The sequence below is a fragment of the Rhinolophus sinicus genome, chromosome 16, assembly GCF_057876585.1.
Source record: "Rhinolophus sinicus isolate RSI-liver-muscle chromosome 16, RSI-T2T, whole genome shotgun sequence".
Classification (NCBI taxonomy): Eukaryota; Metazoa; Chordata; class Mammalia; order Chiroptera; family Rhinolophidae; genus Rhinolophus; species Rhinolophus sinicus.
The window spans coordinates 75385812-75404067 of record NC_142516.1 but is presented as its reverse complement, the minus strand read 5'-3'; the positions used below and the strand labels follow the sequence as shown (position 1 = coordinate 75404067).

General features: G+C 47.6%; 1 protein-coding gene across 1 annotated transcript in view; it reads left to right on the top strand.

The window, feature by feature from the left end:
• Positions 1-687: 687 nt before the first annotated feature.
• Positions 688-18256, top strand: part of LOC109439570 (uncharacterized) — a 62368-nt gene continuing 44799 nt past the window's right edge. The window contains 1 exon segment of the mRNA XM_088792728.1: positions 688-825. The gene's annotated coding sequence lies outside the window, so the exon portion shown is untranslated.

Sequence of the window (18256 nt, the reverse complement as noted above, 5' to 3'; positions counted from 1 at the left end):
AGGCCAGGTTGACAAGGTTCTTGGGCTATAGGATTTTAGGGTTCACATTTCTGCCTGAGTTCCCTTGTGTTCTGGATCTGAAAGTATAAGCTCTGTCCTCTGAAAGCTTCATTGTGAAGGTCTTACCCCCGAGGGAGTGATTGTGAGTCCCACCCCATGGCTTCTATACCTGTGATAATAATTTTACACAAACACCTTAGCTCATACTTCCCATGACTTTGAACATACAGTTCCCTTTCCTTTTACTTCTTGGTATCCACTTAGTTCATCCTCAAAATTCAACTCTGTGTTGGTGTAGAATATCCCTGGTCATTTGTAGAATGTGAAAGATTTCACAAGACTCAGAAAAGTAGGAAAGGAAGGAAAGTTTTATTGAAGGTTGGGCAGAGAGAATGCCCGTGGCAGTGTCTAAAGAAGATGGCTGCCCCCACGTGAGGGAATGTAGGGGTTTTATTTTTTATGCTGAATGCAGGGGGCTAGTCATCTTGCAGTTCTTTACTGTTGTGGCTGTCCCCTTCTGAGAACTATTGTCACTGTTGGCTTCCGCTGAAAATTGTCCTGGTGTTTGTCAGTCTGCAGGTGTAGTGTTAGCCAGGGACTCAGATCTAAGTGGTTAATCTTTAAACCTATTCCTGTTAGTTCCCAGACTTATTCTTATTAACTCTTTCTGACTCATCAGTTAATCTTTAGGCTTCTTCCTGTTAGCTCCCAGACTCATTCTTAGGAACTCATTTTCTGACTCATCTTTCCCCCATGTCTGATCGGCAATGAAAATCTTTGGGAACTGGGATGAGGGTCCATCTTCCACAGCTACTTCAGAGCCAGGTAGGGGCTCTGAAATTGCCGGTCAAGGATGGTAGAGCGATGTGGCCTCGGAAAATCTGGGCAGTCTCATTTAGAGACTGGACTGAGATGGGGACCTCGGGCTGGGAGTCAGAGCCCTGATTTATGGGACTGTGTGTAGTTTTGTTATCAGAAAACAGGCCCTTCTCAGCGCAGTGTCCAGGTTCTTGGCATCTTGAGCAAAGAATTGAATAAGACACAGAAATACAGTGGTGAAAGAGCAGCTTATTAGAAGCGAAAGTGCACTCCAAAGAGACAGGAGATGGCCTGAGCAACCAAGTGGCTCAAAAGGTGTCATTATTAGAAGAGAAAGTACACTCTAAAAGGATAGGAGTAGGCCTGAGCAAAAGTATGGCTCAAAAGGTGCCAACTGGCGAGGACTTGGAGTTTTTATTTTTTCTCTAGAATGAGCTACTCCCCTCTAGGTGTGGGGCCACTTGATTGGCACCTGTGATTGACAAGAGGTTATTACCTCATTTTTTAGACTGTGCATGTTCCTTCCCAGAATTCAGTCTGTTATAGTGATATTAATGAACTTCTGGGCATATGCATGATATTATAATGATAGTACAATGAGGCTAAGGTGAGATGAAGGTTGTTGTAGCCTTTACTGCATAGGTGTCTAATATCGTTAGGTAGTTTGTGCCTTCAAATGCCTTTATAGTGGTTAATGGTTATGGTAGATAAGGGAAAAATTGGGGCATAAAGTGTAGGTTTTTGGGTGGTTGCTCTCCGTGGGCCATGTTGAACAGTCAGGAATGTCTGGAGACCCCATTCCTATCTCTAACTGCCTGGCTCATTTCCCCTAAGATGCGTGATCCCCATAAATCTCTATGGGAAGTTGAGGGACAGGAGGTCTGCTCTTCTATCTGCTTCCTGCTGAATGTGGTCATTGTCCCTACCTATCGGGGATTCACGGGACTCTCACCCTATCTGATCTTAGATGGGAGGAAGGGGTCTCGAGATCTGCTTGGAAGACTGCTTTTTTCTCCTTGCTTGGGGTGTACTGAAAGCCTTGCTGGGTCATCATTTGTATCCCAATGGCCCCTAGATGAGGAGATGTAGATTTTGGTTAATAAATTAAAAGTGCTGGCCAAAGAAGCAGGACTTAGAGCTACTAATGCTGTGTGAAAGTCCATTTTAGCTTCATGGGGCTTTAACTAGTTATTCAGGTGGTGTTTACCCAGGAGTTGGGTCCGGAATGGAAAGAATGCTGGGCTACAATGATTACAATCAACAAGCTTATGTCACAGGCTCCTGAGTAGTTATCTGAAGCAGGGGTTGAGAGTCACTCCACTATATAGTCTAGGAGCAATCCCCAGTTTAAGACCAAGAAACTGATTTAAAAAATGATTAAGAGCAGGGACCAGAGAACTAAGAAACTAGGGAAAAGGAGACTAAAAATTCCTATAGTGAAGAGGCTCTCCTGTATCAGTTTTAGAGCTCCTTGTGTAGGCTGGACACCCTGCATGAGTATAGTCTGGTCGTGGAGGAGGGGTTACTGTTTGAAGGCCTGTAAGCGAGAGAAAAGAAACTTGGTCAGTAGATTAAGGATGCAGGGGCTGAAGATTAGAATTAAAAGAAATAAAAGGGCCTGCAATAAGCAGAAGGCAGGAGGCCCAACACCAAGTGCTAGCCCATGTTGTCCACCCCTGGACCACTTTCTCCCTGAATTTAGAGCGCTGATCTGTTAGTTTTTCTGTTTTCTTGAACCTCCCTGGTCTTACTTACCCAGAAACAACATTCCTCTTGTAACATTACACAGACACTACCTTGGACAGCTGTGAGCATATCTAATCCTTGGTGGTTCTGTAGCACACCCACTGCTAGAGAATTAATTTTGTCCTGTAAGTTACTTAGGACTGTGGCTAGCCATTCTAAGCCTTCAGTTATTTCCTCTGACAACTCGTGATAGGCTTTGGAAGTAGTAATAAATCATGCAGTTCCAGTTGCTGGCCCAGCAGCAATTACCAACCCAGTGAGAATGGGAATTACTGGATCGCTTGTTTGGCTTGGGATGTTTCAAATACAAGGGCCATTATAGGGACAGGTAGGGGCTGATCTCCATTAGCTAAGTGAATATCGCACTAGAAAGCCAATAGTGCATGTTTCTGTCCAATTAGCAGGTAAGCATCGATAAGCAACTGGCCCGCAGATGAAGAAAGCCCCTGGGAAGTAGAGATACGCATGTACAGAAAACTGAAATAGTAGTTCAGAGGTTGAGCCAGTGACAGTTGCCACAGAGTCCATGGCATGATATTGAGAGGCTAATAGAGTGGCTCCCAGGGGGCTCTAAGCATGGGGTATTACAATTATATGTATCTGGTTCCCAGCAAAATATAGGATGGGTCTGACCAATGATTAACTCCTGCAATCTTGTGTGGTATGAAGTAGAAAGTTGAAAGTGTCCTGAGTAGTCTGTAGGATGGAATCAGAAGCTTTGAGGGCAGGGACCCTAGGGTCTGCTGTTGCAGAACTGAGAGCCTGAGGTGGTGAATGGACTAGCTGTAAAATTCCCAGGCTTAGGAAATTGTGGTGAGGTCCTGAAGGCTGAATGTCAACATGTGTAGTATGTAGAAAGGAATTGGAGTTTGAAAGTCATATTGTAATTTTGGGTGTCGCCATCTGGGATATCAGAATATGCAGAGGGTTTCCTAGTATTACAGAGAGGAGGAAAATCTCTTAATTCTGTTTGTGTATAGAGGGGTCCTAAATAAGGCTTTTCCTTAGTACGGAGAGAGGCAGGGAAGCTCTGTTGTACCTGTTGAACAACTGGTAGGCTGGAGTCAGTAAACCCTTGGGAGAGTGAGTCCAAGTAACAGGCCAACTGAGAGGCACCTCCATCAGAACCAATTCCTTTGCACACGCAGGATAAGCCCTCCTTGGGGAGGAGAAAGTCTACATGATCCAACAATTATGGGTATAAGTAGAATTGGGCCATTTTAAGATCTGAAGTGCTATTTGGGGCATAGTGAGAATGTTTCCCCTGGGTATTAGTGACCTTTGGGGAGTTATAAAGAGGAGAGAAGTAGTAGAAGCCAGATTAAGTATATCTCAAGAGTGAGAAAGAATAGTTTTACCCAGGAGGGGGAAGTAAGCCCATAGGCACTGGTTAAGGGCTATGAAAAGGAGCCGACAGAGAATAAGAGGCCAGAAGAGTGGGTAGTTTAAAATAGTAGGATTAATTATTGCTTATCTGCTTGCTTTTTAAAGAGAACCTTAAGTCCTTCTGTTGGCTCACAAGAATAGGTGTCCTGGGTGCCTTCAGATGCTGTCATTTCTTGGATAGAGTCTGGCTCAGAAGCAAGCTTTATCTGAGATACAAGTGTACCCAGGAAGGGTGTCCAGGGGTTTCACTGACATAATCATTGTCAGGAGGACCTGATGGGCCCAGCCAGATGGATGGAAGAGGTTTATACTGTTGGGAAGTATTTTAAGAAAGACCCAGTGTCCAGGGTTAACTTTTGGATGGTCGGATCCCATTAGGGAAGAGTCCGGAGCTGGGAGAAGGGTGTTAGCATAAGAATTAATTTCTTTGAGGGCTTGACCTAAAGAGGAGACATATGTGGCTAAAGCATTAAATTCAGGATCTGGCAGCAGGTCTGTTGATAAGAAAGGCCTCCCATAGAGAAGTTGGAAGAGGCTCAGGTGACTGTCCAAGCGAGGACTTATCCTGAGCGTAAGGAGCACTAGAGATAAAAGCTGGGTACGGGATGACTGGAGTTCCTGGGTGAGCTTAGTGAGGTGTCGCTTGACAAGCAGGGTAGCTCTCTGCACCTTACCCTGGACTGGGGCTGCCAGGGAGAGTGTAGGTGGTAAGTAATCTGAAGGGCTTCACAGACCTGCTGAGTAATTTGAGACACAAAAGCAGATCCGATATCAGCCTATGAGGAGAAAAGCAGGCCAAATCCAGGAATTATCTCCAGGAGTAGGGTTTAGGTGACCTCCTTTTTGGTCTCACTAGGGAAGGCCTCTAGCCGCAATGAAAAGTTGTCAACAAAAACTCCCAACAAAGGTAATGATAGATACCCTTTGCAGAGGGCACATAAGGAAAGTCTGTTTGCCAATCCTCCCCGGACACTGCCATCTCCTTTGAACCGGCTCTACGAGCGGAAGGGGCCTAAGGTGTGCTTCTGGATTAGACTTGAGGCAAATGGGGCACGTCTTAGAAATGTTTTGGATGTGGGAGAGGATATTGTGCCCTATGAGGTGGCACTGAACAATCTCAGGTAAGGCCTTGGCACCTACATGAGGAGAATGATGGAAATTGTAGAGAAGCTTCCATTGAGAGTCTCGGGGAATGGGGAGTTTTCCTTGGGGATCCGCAAGCCATCCCTGAGGGATAGGGGTTTACCGCCACTGCCAGCCCCAGCCCCCTGCTACTTGTTGATTTTCCTTAGGGGTATAGACAGGTTGGGAAGTAGGTTTATGGGTAAAAAGGGACAGAGCCTGTGAAGAAACTCTAAGGAATTAGCTTGAGGGTGGTCTAGAAGAGTGACCGGCTCCCCTGTTCTGACATTATAACCGTCTCTACTAAGAGCAGCTGACTTAGCCATAGGGTTAGTGGAATTACTTCCTGAGATGTCTCATCTGTCCCTGATTGGTGGCCCTGACAGTGGATGACAGCAACTTTAGTAGGGGCCTGGACTGCCACAAGTTACTGTAATATCTCTTCTTTGTGCTTTATGAGGCTATTCTGGGTGGTTACAAAGCCCCTTTCTCGCCAGATGGCAGCACGAGCATGTAAAACATGACGGACATACTTTGAGTCAGTATAAATGGTGACTCTTAGGTCTTTACCTAGGAGTAAGGCTCTGGTTAATGCTATTAATTCATCCTTCTGAGCAGAAGTATGGGTAGGTGAGCCCCCATCCCTATTACGGTGGTAGAAGAAACAAGACCATGCCCTTGGGACACCACACAACTCCCATCTGTAGACCAGATTTCACTAGGGTCTGAAAAGGGAGTATCTTCTAAATCCTCCTGAGCTGATGGGAATAATTCAGAACTTCGAAGTCCAGGGAGACTAAACACAAGGTTTGGTATTGGGTAAGCCGGTTGTTTGACAGCCAGTAGATGCCTTGGAGTTAAGGACGTCTATGGCCTGGTGTGGGGTAAACACAGTTAGTGGATGATTAAAGGTGAGCTTCTGAGCCTGCTTTAATAGAGAGGCTAAACCGCAAGAACTCTGAGGCAGAAGGGTCAGCCTTTTGCTCCTGGGTCCAGCCTCTAGCGAGATAAGCAGCAGGCCTGGAATCTGAGCCTAGGTTCTGCACAAGGAGCCGTGGGGCACTTCCCCTCCTCACAGAGATGCAGAGTGAGAAGGGCTGGGACAGATCTGGTAGAGCTAAGGCAGGGGCTTCAGTTAGAGCCTCTGAAGGGCATAGAATGTGCACTGGAGCTCTTTCTTCATTCCAGTCTAAGGGCTCTTGCTCCAGATCCTTAAGAGGCTTTGCTAGGGCCAGAACTGAGGAATCCAGATGCAGTGGTAGCCAGCCATGCCTAAGAAAATGCCTCTTGGTGGTTGGGGGCTCTAGGGAGGTGATGGATTCCTTCCTGTCATTGCTAATCTGTCGTTGCCCAGGTGAAAGAATAAATCCTGAGTAGTTACTTGCTGCTGGGAAATCTGAACCTTTGGGGCCTTTATTCGGTATTCCCATTCTGTTAGAAAATTTAAAGTTGTTACTGTATGCTGATCTGAATTTTCCTTCCCTGGGCTACAAATAAGGAGATTATCAACATATTGCAGGATAGTAGCCCTGGGGAGGGAAATGTCACTAAAATCTCCCAATAGATCCGTGCCAAAAGGGTGAGAACTGTCTGGAAAGCCTTGTGGTGGAGAGTCCAAGTATATTGGCTGTGGACCTGAGTGTGGTGGTCCGTGCAAGTGAAATAGAATAAAAGCTGAGACTGTAGATCTAGCAGAATATAAAAGAAGACATCCTTTAAATCCAGCACAATTAACCGTTCAGTCCCTGGAGAGATTAGTTCTAGTAGGGTATAAAGTTTAGGAACTAAAGAATGAATTGCAATTACTGCTTTATTGATAACCTGTAGGTTTTTAACCAACCAGTATTGCCCAGATGGCTTTTTGACCAGGAAAATGGGAGCATTGCAAGGTGAATTAAAGGGAATTAAAAACCCATGCCAGAGGAACATTTTGGTGGTTGGCTGAAGCCCAAGAAGATCCTCCCTGTTAATGGGGTATTGGGACTTACCAGGAAAATAGGTAGGGTCCTTCAGCCCAATCTGTACTGGAATTAGATGGAACACTCTGCTGGGAGTTTCCTGATCCCAGACAATGGGGTTGACTTGTTTTTTGATCCACGGAGGGATTATAAAGAGGTTGGGGTTAAATGCTTGAGAAGGAAAATAGGCTGCAGAGCAGCTGTTAGAGTAGGGTTAGGAGAGATTTGGAGGGAAGTTTATAGCTTCTGCATAATCCCTCATCCTAAAAGGGGTATGGGGCAGTGGGGTCTAATTAGAAAGCTATGTGTAAAAGCAAGGGACCCAAAGCAACAATGTAAAGGTTGGGTCTGTCTGCCAGTGGTGGGATTGCATTCAACACCTGTTAAGAGGAGGCTGGAGGTGATGAATTAGAGCAGAGAATGTGGCATTTTTATCAAGAAGAGAGACAACATTCTTACCTGCTACATCAAGCGTTACCCTGGGCTCAGCCTCTGTGATGTTGAGTACTGGAGCCTGGATGAATCCCAGGCCCGTTAGTCGAGGTGACAGTCGTCTGGCTCACAGTCAACAATGACTGACATTGACAGCTGGTTGGAGTAGCCGCACTTCTAGCCTCTGAGGAGTCAGGATGGCCTCCTTCCTCTAGGGGAGAGGAGACAGTCCTTCTTCCAGGGTCCTTCATTTTTACAAAGGGGTCGTGGGCCAGGGATCCTCCCCTTGGCTAGGTGAGACAAGCCTTAGTCCAGTGTCATTCCTGATGACACTTGTAGCAGGTATTTGGGCCCGTTTTTGGTGGCCTCCCTCCTTGTGGGCCCAAACCTGGCTAAGTCTGTGAGGGCAGGGTGCTAGGAAGGGTAGCAGCCATTAATTGAGCCCTTCTCTGATCTTTTTCTTTATCCCTCCATACCCTAGATTCCCTCTTTAGTTCATATGTATTGTTAAAGACCTTAAAGGCCATATCTAGAAGGACTGGGAGCAGAGTTGGGTACCTAGTTCTAGTTTCTAAAGTTTTCTTCTGATATCTGGGGCTGATGGTCCAATAAAATGTGTGGCAAGGATAGTGATGCCCTTGGGGCTAGATGGATCTAAGTTAGTATATTTTCAGAGGGTGCAGTGAAGCTGGATTGAAAGAGGGCCACGTTTTCATACGAACTTTGAGTAGTTTCCCTCAGTTTCTCATAGTTAACTAGTTTAATAATGCCTTTTATTATGCCCCCGAAAAGACAGGTGACCATATGATCTCATCTAATCCTGCCCTGTTAGCCAGCTTGATTCACAATCAGGATTATGATCAGGAATACCCTGGCCCCAACCCTGTATTGTCCTGGATTCTGAGTAGGTAGCTCATTTGCGTATCTTTGGGCAAGAGCCCAGACATGGTTTTTTCTTCTAAGGAGCAGCAGGTGGTTAAAATGATGTGAATATCCTGCCAAGTAAGGTCAAAGGCCATGGTTAGACCATGGAATTCCTTAATGAACTTAGAAGGGTCTTCAGAATAGCTCCCCACTTTTATCTCTGTCTGAGCTAGATCTGCCATGGGGAAAGAGACATGAACACTAATTGTACAGGTCTCTCTGTTTGTGACCTTCTAGGGGTATAACATGGAGTCTGTTGCTACGCAGCAGCCTACCAGTCTGTCTCTATGTACTTGCCCCTAAAGAAAGGAGAGTCTGTGAGACGGATCTTTTCAGGGACTTTGCTTCACCTTTGTGCTTACTCCTGATATCTCTCTGTTTGGCCCCAAAGATGACTGGACAGTCAAAGATGGGTACGAGTTTCCATGTGGAAAGCAACCTAAGCCAGATGCAGTCAAGTGGGGACCCACTGGAGAACTCACCGGGTTCATAGAGGTGGGCACAGCCCCCCACCTTCCACCGGCTAAGGAGAGCCTCAGCCTCTGTGGCTGCATTCCTTCCCAAAACCTGCAAGGGAAGAGATTCAATGTTGTGTTCTCCATCTATTCATATGCATATAGGTTTTGTCCCTTGGGGAACTACATACATCCTGAGACTGACAGTAAAGCTGCCTGCAGGCAAGTGTGCTTGGCTTGAATCAGTTTCTGATTATGGTGTATGGAATTCACAGATCTTGAGATTGACAAACTTTATCTCCTTTACTTCCCCACCTAATAAAAGCTAATGCATAGGCCTGATTAGGCAAGCTCCATCCTTTGAGGCTGGGAGTTCCTTGGCCCCACTTACACTCTATTCATGGCTACTGTCTTTTCTTAACCCTGCACCACCCTCTTCGCGCTCCCCACAACTCTCGTGTGCACTCGACAGAGTCGGCCCTAAAATTATTAATAGGTCCACTACGTGTGGTGCCCGTGGGACTCGAAGCTGGCGTAGAATAGGGAGCGGGAGCTGGAGAAGAGGTGGAAGGGGCAGTGGAGTTTGAGGAAGAAGAGGTAGGAGGTGGGTTTTTTTTTTTTGTTTTTTTAATAAGGGAACAGCTCACAGTGGCCCATGCAGGGATCGAACCAGCAACCTTGGTGTTATCAGCACCATGCTCTAACCAATTGAGCTAAGTGGCTACTCCAGGAAGTGGGTTTTTAGGAGGTCTAGGAGGGACTGGGATAAAAGGGGGGTCGTCTAAAAGATCTGGAGGAAGAAACTGAGGAAATTTCACAAGACACATTGTCATGCGGGAGACCCTGCTCGCTGCGCCATTTGTCGTGCGGGGGACCGGGGGGGGGGGGGGGGTCTCTGCTCCCGCTCCCCATACAAGAACGCAGGATATGGTGAGGCCAAAAAGGAACACCCACGGAGCCATAGGTAGGGGAGTCATACCACTATATTCTCTCTGGCGGCACTATACTCTCACTGGAGGCTGGATCCACACTGTCTGCAAACCGCCATCCACACTTGCCAGCCCAGCCGCCATCTTCTTGCTAGCCCCCATTCTCTCTCTCTCTCTCTCCCTCCGTAGCCGCAGCAGTTATATTAGTGGCTAATTGGCTAACTGGCTACAGCTGACGGCCAATCAGCCACAGCTGACGGTCATCTACTACCCGAGCCAGCACTCCTCCACGTGAGGCCGAGAGCCTGTAAACTACTTTCTGGGGCTCTGCCCCCACACTCCACCCCTACAGGCTCTCGCCTCACAATCTACGCGACAAGCGTCTTCCGCGAGGGGCCCTGTGCGAGGAGCCTGGAGGTGAATGCAATATCCTGGACATAGCCAGGCTCTCTGGGCACAGCCAGGGTTTCTCAGGTCACCACCAGTACTTCTGGGCACGGCCAGACTTCCTGGACTTTTTAGGGTACCACCTGTCTTCCCGGACACAGCCAGGGTTTCTCAGGGCACTGCCACTCTCTGTGGGCACAGCCACACTTCCTGGACACAGCCAGGGCTCTCAGGGCACTGCCACTCTCTCTGGGAACAGCCCGACTTCCTGGGCACAGCCAGGGTATCTTCAGGGCTCAGCCAGACTTCCTGGACTCAGCCAGGGCTCTCAGGGCACTGCCACTCTCTCTGTGCCTCTCAGGGTACCCTGCTGGAACAACAGCGACTCACAATCAAGGTGCTTACATATTCTCAATGGCGGCCAGTCAAGAGACAAAAGCAAATATCCCCCAGTTCCACTAACAACAGTTCCCAAACAAACAGTCAAGCGGTCCATTAAATTAGGGATGGAAGGCAATTCCCCATAGTCCATAGTCATTCACCAGGGCTGTCCTGGGGGTGAAGGACGACCTTGACCTCACCCTCATCTCCCACGGAGGACTCAGCAAGCGTTACCTCCTGGGACAAGTCCCGCATCCGGGCTGCCTGAGCAGGAACTTCCCCGGCCCACAGGGCTGCAACGACCTTCGCTTTCTCCGGCTGTGCTGGTTGGGGAACCGTCCACATCTTTCCACCTCTCCGCGGGGCTCCATCTCTCCAGCAGCTGCATGGCTTTTCCTGTGCTGGTGGGAGAACCGTCCATGTCCTCCCACCCCTCCACGGGGGTCCAGCTCTCCGGCAGCTGCTCCTCCTGGTCTTCCTCAGACTGGTGTTCACATGCACAACCTGCTCCACCATCTTTTGGAGAGCTTTGGCCGGCACCATACCCTGCTCGCTGCGCCATTTGTCATGCAGAGAGACCCGCGGGGTCTCTGGTCCTGCTCCCCATACAAGAACGCAGGATATGGTGAGGCCAAAAAGGAACACCCACGGAGACATAGGTAGGGGAGTCATACCACTATATTCCCTCTGGTGGCACTATACTCTCACTGGAGGCTGGATCCACACTGTCTGCAAACCGCCATCCACACTTGCCAGCCCAGCCGCCATCTTCTTGCTAGCCCCCATTCTTCTCTCTCTCCCTCCGTAGCCGCAGCAGTTATATTAGCGGCTAATTGGCTAACTGGCTACAGCTGACGGCCAATCAGCCACAGCTGACGGCCATCTACTACCCGAGCCAGCACTCCTCCACGTGAGGCCGAGAGCCTGTAAACTACTTTCTGGGGCTCTGCCCCCACACACATGCAGCATTGTTTCAGGAGGTCTGGGTTCTGGCTCAGGGCCATAAAGGTTTGGACATTGGAAGGTCAGACCATCTGTGAAGGTGCCTACAGAAAAGATCTAGTTGCATGACTATTGTAGTCTGAGTGTCATTAGTCGGCCTGACCTCCTGATTGGCTAGTTTATATAGAGGCCAGGCAGTATTGCAAAAGAAAAGCTCTTTGTTCTTTTTGAGAGAGGAGAGGTTGAATTTGGTCCAATTCTTAATAAGACAGCCAAGAGGGGAGATGAGAGGGACAGAGGAGGAGCCGCCCTTGGTGGTTGGGATGGTGGTCTTGTAATAGCCGGACTAGGAGATAGAGGGGCATCCCCCAAGATCCTCTGAAGCAATAATCTCTGTGTTGCTGTAGAATATCCCTGATCATTCACAGAACACGAAAGGATTCATGCAACTCAGAAAAGAAGGAAAGCAAAAAAAGGTGTATTGAAAAATGAACAGTAAGAAAGCCCATGGCAGGGTCTAGAGAAAATGGCTGCGGCGGATTTCTGTTTAGAAAGGAGAGAAGCACTGGCAGAAGAGTGACTGGGGGTAGAATCAAGAATAGAAAGTTGCCATGGGTTTCTGTTTGGAAGAGAAATACTTGGAAAAGGAGTTTGCCAGGGTAGAGTCTGACAGAGACAGCTGCAGTGGGTTTCTGCTTAGCTGGGGTTTTATATATTTTTATGCAGGATGTAGGGTGCTTGTTAGCTTGCAGAGGGGCTGCTGTTACAATTGGCTTCTTATGGGAACTGTCTAGTTCCCATCCATGATGCAGGATGCTTTTCAGCTTGCTACTTCTGGGAACTGTTTTGTTCCCATCTATGATGGGTATTTGTTAGCTTGTAGAGGGTTGCCGTTGCAGTTGGCCTCCCCTGGGGAACTGTTCTGTTCTCATCTATGATGGGTATAAGATGCTTGTCAGCTTGCAGGTGAAGTGCTAGTCAGGGGATTCAGAGCCCAGTGGTTAATTTTTAAGCTCATTCCTGCTAGGTCACAAGCTCACTCCTGTTAACTCTTTACTTGTGTCGTGCAGGGAGGCCTGTGGGGTCTCTGCTCCTGCTCCCCACATAAGAATGCAGGATACGGCGAGGCCAAAAAGGAATACCCACGGAGCCATAGGTAGGGGAGTCATACCACTATATTTTCTCTGGCGGCACTATACTCTCACTGGAGGCTGGATCCACACTGTCCGCAAACCGCCATCCACGCTTGCCAGCCCAGCCACCATCTTCTTGCTAGCCCCGATTCTTTTTTCTCTTTTCTAGCGTAGCCACAGCAGTTATATTAGTGGCCAATGGCTCACTGGTTACAGCTGACCACCAACTGGCCACAGCTGATGGCCATCCAATCACAGTTGATGGCCATTTACTACCTGAGCCAGCACCTGTCTATGTGAGGCTGAGAGCCTGGAAACTACTTTCTGGGGCTCTGCCCTCACACTTGTCTTATCATTCTCCCATCTCTAATCAACAATGTAAAATCTTTGGAAATTGGAATGAAGATCTGTCTTTTGTAGGTACTTAAGAGCTGGGCAGGGGTGTAGAGCTTTCCCTACCTAAGAGACTGCCAATCAGATATAGCAGAGTGACTGGGCTTTGGAAAATCTGGGCAGTTTCATCTAGGGATTGGACTGAACTGGGAGTTGGAGCTCTGACCTTTGGGGCTGAGGGTAGTTTCTAGGCCACTTGTGAGGATGCGGGCTGGAATCATCTGTAATTTAATAGATTCTGGAAGAGACAAATTTAACCAGAAGGTCAAAGAGGCATGGTCTAAATGGAAGTTACCCAAGAATAATGAGAAGGGGAACCAGTAAAGGTGAGAGAAGGGACTATAAGTACAATCCCCAAGAGTGGAAAGGCGATCTCAGTTGGGGTGCAAGTAAAGAGGAACACAAGAACTCTTAAGACAAAAGTAATAAAGAGCAGCTCCAGGAGTCTTGGTTAGTTATTAGTAATTATGAATCTTGCTTGAAGAGGAGCTTAAGATCTTCAATAGGTTCACAGAAACAGGTATAACAGTCTTCCTTTCTAGTGGAGTCCTTTGGAGACTTAAATGAAACAGGTTTGACTGGAGGGAAGGGGACCCAGCTACTGACTTTCTGCTCCCCATCACCAGTTGGTCTGCTTGGGAGAACTGTATAAGGTCCCAACTATTTAGGAGTTAACTGGTCTGTTGGCGACCCTTCTTTTCTAGGTGTTTAATAATTTGTGGTGCCTTGGTTTTACAGGGTGTCTGCAGGGTGTCATGCGGGGTCTCAGCTCCCGCTCCCCACACAAGAACACAGGATATGATGAGGCCAAAAAGGAACACTCACGGAGCCATAGGTAGGGAGTCATACCACTATAGTCTCACCGGAGGCTGGATTCACACGACATGCAACCTGCTGTCTGCTTTTCTGCCAACCAACTGACTCAACCCTCCTTGACTCTCCTCGACTCCGCGCTTGCCAGCCACCATCTTTTTGGTAGCCCCCATTTGCTGCTAGCATAGCCATAGCAGTTATATTAGTGCCCAATGGCTCACTGGTTACAGCTGATGGCCAACTAGCCACAGCTGATGGCCATCCAATCACAGTTGATGGCCATTTACCACCTGAGCCAGCAACTTTCCACGTGAGGCCAACAGCCTGGAAACTGCACTCCTGGCTCTGTCCCCACACAAGGCTATAATGGGTAGAGGAGCCAGCCTGTGGGAGATGCCAGCCCCTATCTTTCTTGAGTGCCTGCTGAACCTCTCCCAAGTTAATAATGTAGGTGTGGGGACAGAGCCAGGAGTGCAGTTTCCAGGCTCTCGGCCTCACGTGGAAAGGTGCTGGCTCAGATAGTAAATGACCATCAACTGTGATTGGATGGCTGGCTATCAGCTGTGGCTAGTTGGCCGTTAGCTGCAACCAGTGAGCCATTGGCCACTAATATAACTGCCGTGGCTATGCTAGCAGAAAAATGGGGGATAGTCAGAAGACCGTGGCTGAGCTAGCAAGTGGCGGAGTGTGGATTGTGGATCGCAGAGAGGTGGATTGCAGCTAGCAAGTGAGGTTGGTTGGCAGAGAGAAGTGCACGGCAGGTTGTGGACAGTGTGGCTCCTGCTTCCTGTGTCTCTAACCCAGCTGCCAGCAAGAATACAGTGGTATGACTCCCCGGTCTATGGCTCCGTGGGTGTTTCTTTTTGGCCTCACCGTGTCCTGTGTTCTTATGTGGGGAGCGGGACTAGAAACCCCGCCGGCTGCCCTGCATGACAGTAGGAAATAACAGAATTGAGGTTAGAATCTACAATAATCAGCAGCAATTAAAGCCGGGGCTTAGAGATGTCCTGACGAAAGTTTCTTCATATATTTTTTTTAAAGTCTGATTGGCTCATTTTACTTTTCCTCCAAGGTGCAGGCCACTGATAAGAAATAGGCTGAATACAAGCCCAAATCTAGGTCCCTGTTTATTCCTGCAACTGAGCAGGTTTCAGAGGAAATAGATCCAGAGTGAGTGGTTAAGACAGAGAGAGTGGCTACTAAATCAGGAAAGTATCAGGCTTACCTGCTACATCAAATTTACTCACAGTTCTATCCCTGTGATGATAGTAGCCTCTTTTTTTCTGGGAGCTGCTGGGACCCTCAGGCCCATTAATCAATTATAGCCACTTGTGGAGAAGGAGTTGGTTCCTGCTCCCTTTGGAGCAAGGGACAGTCCCTCCTCCAGTGCCCTTTTAGTTTGCACAGGGGACATGGCTACTTTTGGAGCATTAGCTTACTCCAGTGGTCTGGGCTTTCACATCCAAAGCAGTCTCCTTTATCTGGTGTTCCTCTTCTGGGGCTGTCGGGGTGGCCTTGAGGTGGCTTTGGCCTTGGGCTGTCTGTAACTGCAGTCAAAAGTCTGGCCTATCTCTGGCCTCATTGTTTCTTTTTACTTCTTTTTCCCTGTCCCGTTGTAAAAGACGTAACAAATTCCCTGTCCTTCTTTTAGGATCTGAACCTCTTTATCAGTAATATAACAGTTGGCCAGAGCTATTATAATATCCTGATAGGTTAGGAAAAATATTAGGCCAAGCTTAATGAATTCACCCTAAACTTATCCAAGTTTTTGGTAAAAACAGTTAAATCATTCTTTACACGGGCTTCTATCTGACACTGAGATGGGCACATTAACCCTAGCAGTAGCAAAACTTAGTTCTTAGATTTAGTTTTCTTGAGTAGCCAAAGACCTAATTAAGATACTATAAAATATAGAAATTATTCTGATAACACATATATCTTTGCTTTTTAGGAAAAACTCCTTTTAATAATATTAGTAGCAGATCAATAGTCTAACAAGATTTGTCTTACTTACCAGAGAGGGAAAACTTAACTCTAATTTTTTACCAGCTTACTTTTGATATTCAAATTTATTCTTGCAAACTCAAGTAGAACAAAAGATACCATATTTAATGTTAATAACTTTAAAAGACATATCTATTTAACCAAAGTGAAACCAGCCTTAGTATCAAATATTTTCTTAGATCACATGATCCTGTAAGGTACTTGGGTCAGTTTTCATTATTTAAATTTATATCAATGTTTAAAATTTTATTTTAAGCCAATTAAACATTATAAACTGGTAATACTATCCAGAGGCAAAAACACTACATATAGAACACAGACAAGCGTAGATATCAGAGCTCATACACATAAACAGAACTACTAACAGCTGCAAAAAGGACCTAAGATCTTTTTATTTTTTTAATGATTTTATTGGGGAAGGGGATCAGGACTTTATTGGGGAACAGTGTGTACTTCCGGGACTTTTTTCCAAGTCAAGTTGTTGTCCTTTCGATCTTAGTTGTGGAGGGTGCAGCTCAGCTCCAGGTCCAGTTGCCGTTTCTAGTTGCAGTGGGCACTGCCCACCATCCCTTGTGGGAGTTGAGGAATTGAACTGGCAACCTTGTGGTTGAGAGCCCATGCTCCAACCAACTGAGCCATCTGGGAGGCAGCTCAGCTCAAGGTGCTGTGTTCAATCTTAGTTGCAGGGGGCGGAGCCTACCATCCCTTGCAGGACTCAAGGAGTTGAACCAGCAACCTTGAGGTTGAGTGCCCACTGGCCCATGTGGGAATCGAACTGGCAGCCTTCGGAGTTAGGAGACTGGAGCTCTAATCACCTGAGCCATCGGGCCGGCCCTTTTGTTTTTAAAGATCTTTTAATTGCCCTTAATAGGACAGTTTCAAAGAGGCTGGAATAAAAGGGTGGAGTTCTGCTTCAAAGAATAGCCACTTGTGTTTATTAATTTTTTTTTGTTGGGGAAGGGGAACAGGACTTTATTGGGGAACAGTGTGTACTTCCAGGACTTTTGTTTTTTCCCCAAGTCAAGTTGTCCTTTCAATCTTAGTTGTGGAGGGTGCCGTTCAGCTTCAAGTTGTTGTCCTTTCAGTCTTAGTTGTGGAGGGCGCAGCTCAGCTCCAGGTCCAGTTGCCGTGGCTAGTTGCAGGGGGCCCAGCCCCCCATTCCTTGCGGGAGTTGAACCGGCAAACTTGTGGTTGAGAGGAGGCGTTCCAACCAACTGAGCCATCCGGGAGCTCAGCTCCAGGTGCCCTGTTCACTGTTAGTTGCAGGAGGCTCTGCCCATCATCCCTTGCAGGAGTTGAGGAATCGAACTGGCAACCTTGTGGTTGAGAGGACGGGCTCCAACTAACTGAGCCATCCGGGAGCTCAACGGCAGCTCAGCTCAAGGTGCCATGTTCAACCTTAGTTGCAGGAGGCTCTGCCCATCATCCCTTGCAGGAGTTGAGGAATCGAACTGGCACCTTGTGGTTGAGAGCCCACTGGCCCATGTGGGAATCGAACCGGCAGCCTTCCGAGTTAGAAGCACGGAGTTCCAACCTCCTAAACCACCGGGAAGGCCCGCCACTTGTGTTTTTTAAAAGTGCCTCCTTTTTTTCCCCCCTTCAGTTACCTTAACCTCAGGCAGTAGTAGTCAATGTGTTTATACTTCACACTATCTGCAAGATTTTGAAAATGACTGAGAGTTGGCAAAAGGTTTTTTTCTGAGAGATGAGAGGTTGAATTTAGTCTAATTCATAAGAAGACAGCCAAGAGGGTTGTCTAGAGGGACAGAGGAGGAGAGACCCATGGTGCCAGGGATGGTGGTCTTGTGATAGCCAGAGTAGGAGATTGAGGAGCGCTCCCCAAGATCCTCTGAAGGAACAGTCTCTGGATCAGGAGTTACGGAATTAGCATGCTCATTTCTGCATACTCCAGGGAAGGAGAGAAAATAAATGACTGATATTTGTGAGGGCGTCCCCAGCACACCTAACGTTGAGAATCGTGGACCCAGCTCATGGAATTCCCAGTGCCCCACCGATGTCTCAAGGTGTATCACTTACCGACCGAAGGCCTGCTAACCTGTGGAGGTGGGGACAAAGTTACAGAGGAAGAATTTATATGGAGAGCAAGTCAACTAAAAGAACTATAGGGAGTGGCCAGTGGGGAGGGAGACTATGTGCCTTTGACTTGTGTGCCTATCCAACGAGCTGGTCTTTGACTTGTACCTGGCGGGACCTAGATCTAGAGTCCCGGACTGCTCCCATATTATCCTGTCCTGGGAGGCTTCTTTCAAGGGGCAGTTGCCCAAGGGCCTTTATATGTATGTCCCATGTCCACTAACAGTGCGGCCAATGTGACTCGCCTGTCCCCTGAGAAATAGAAAGGAGCCTCACACCAGGTCTAGCAATGGGATTTGCCAACCAACAGGGAGGTCAAACTTTGGATTCCACCGGAA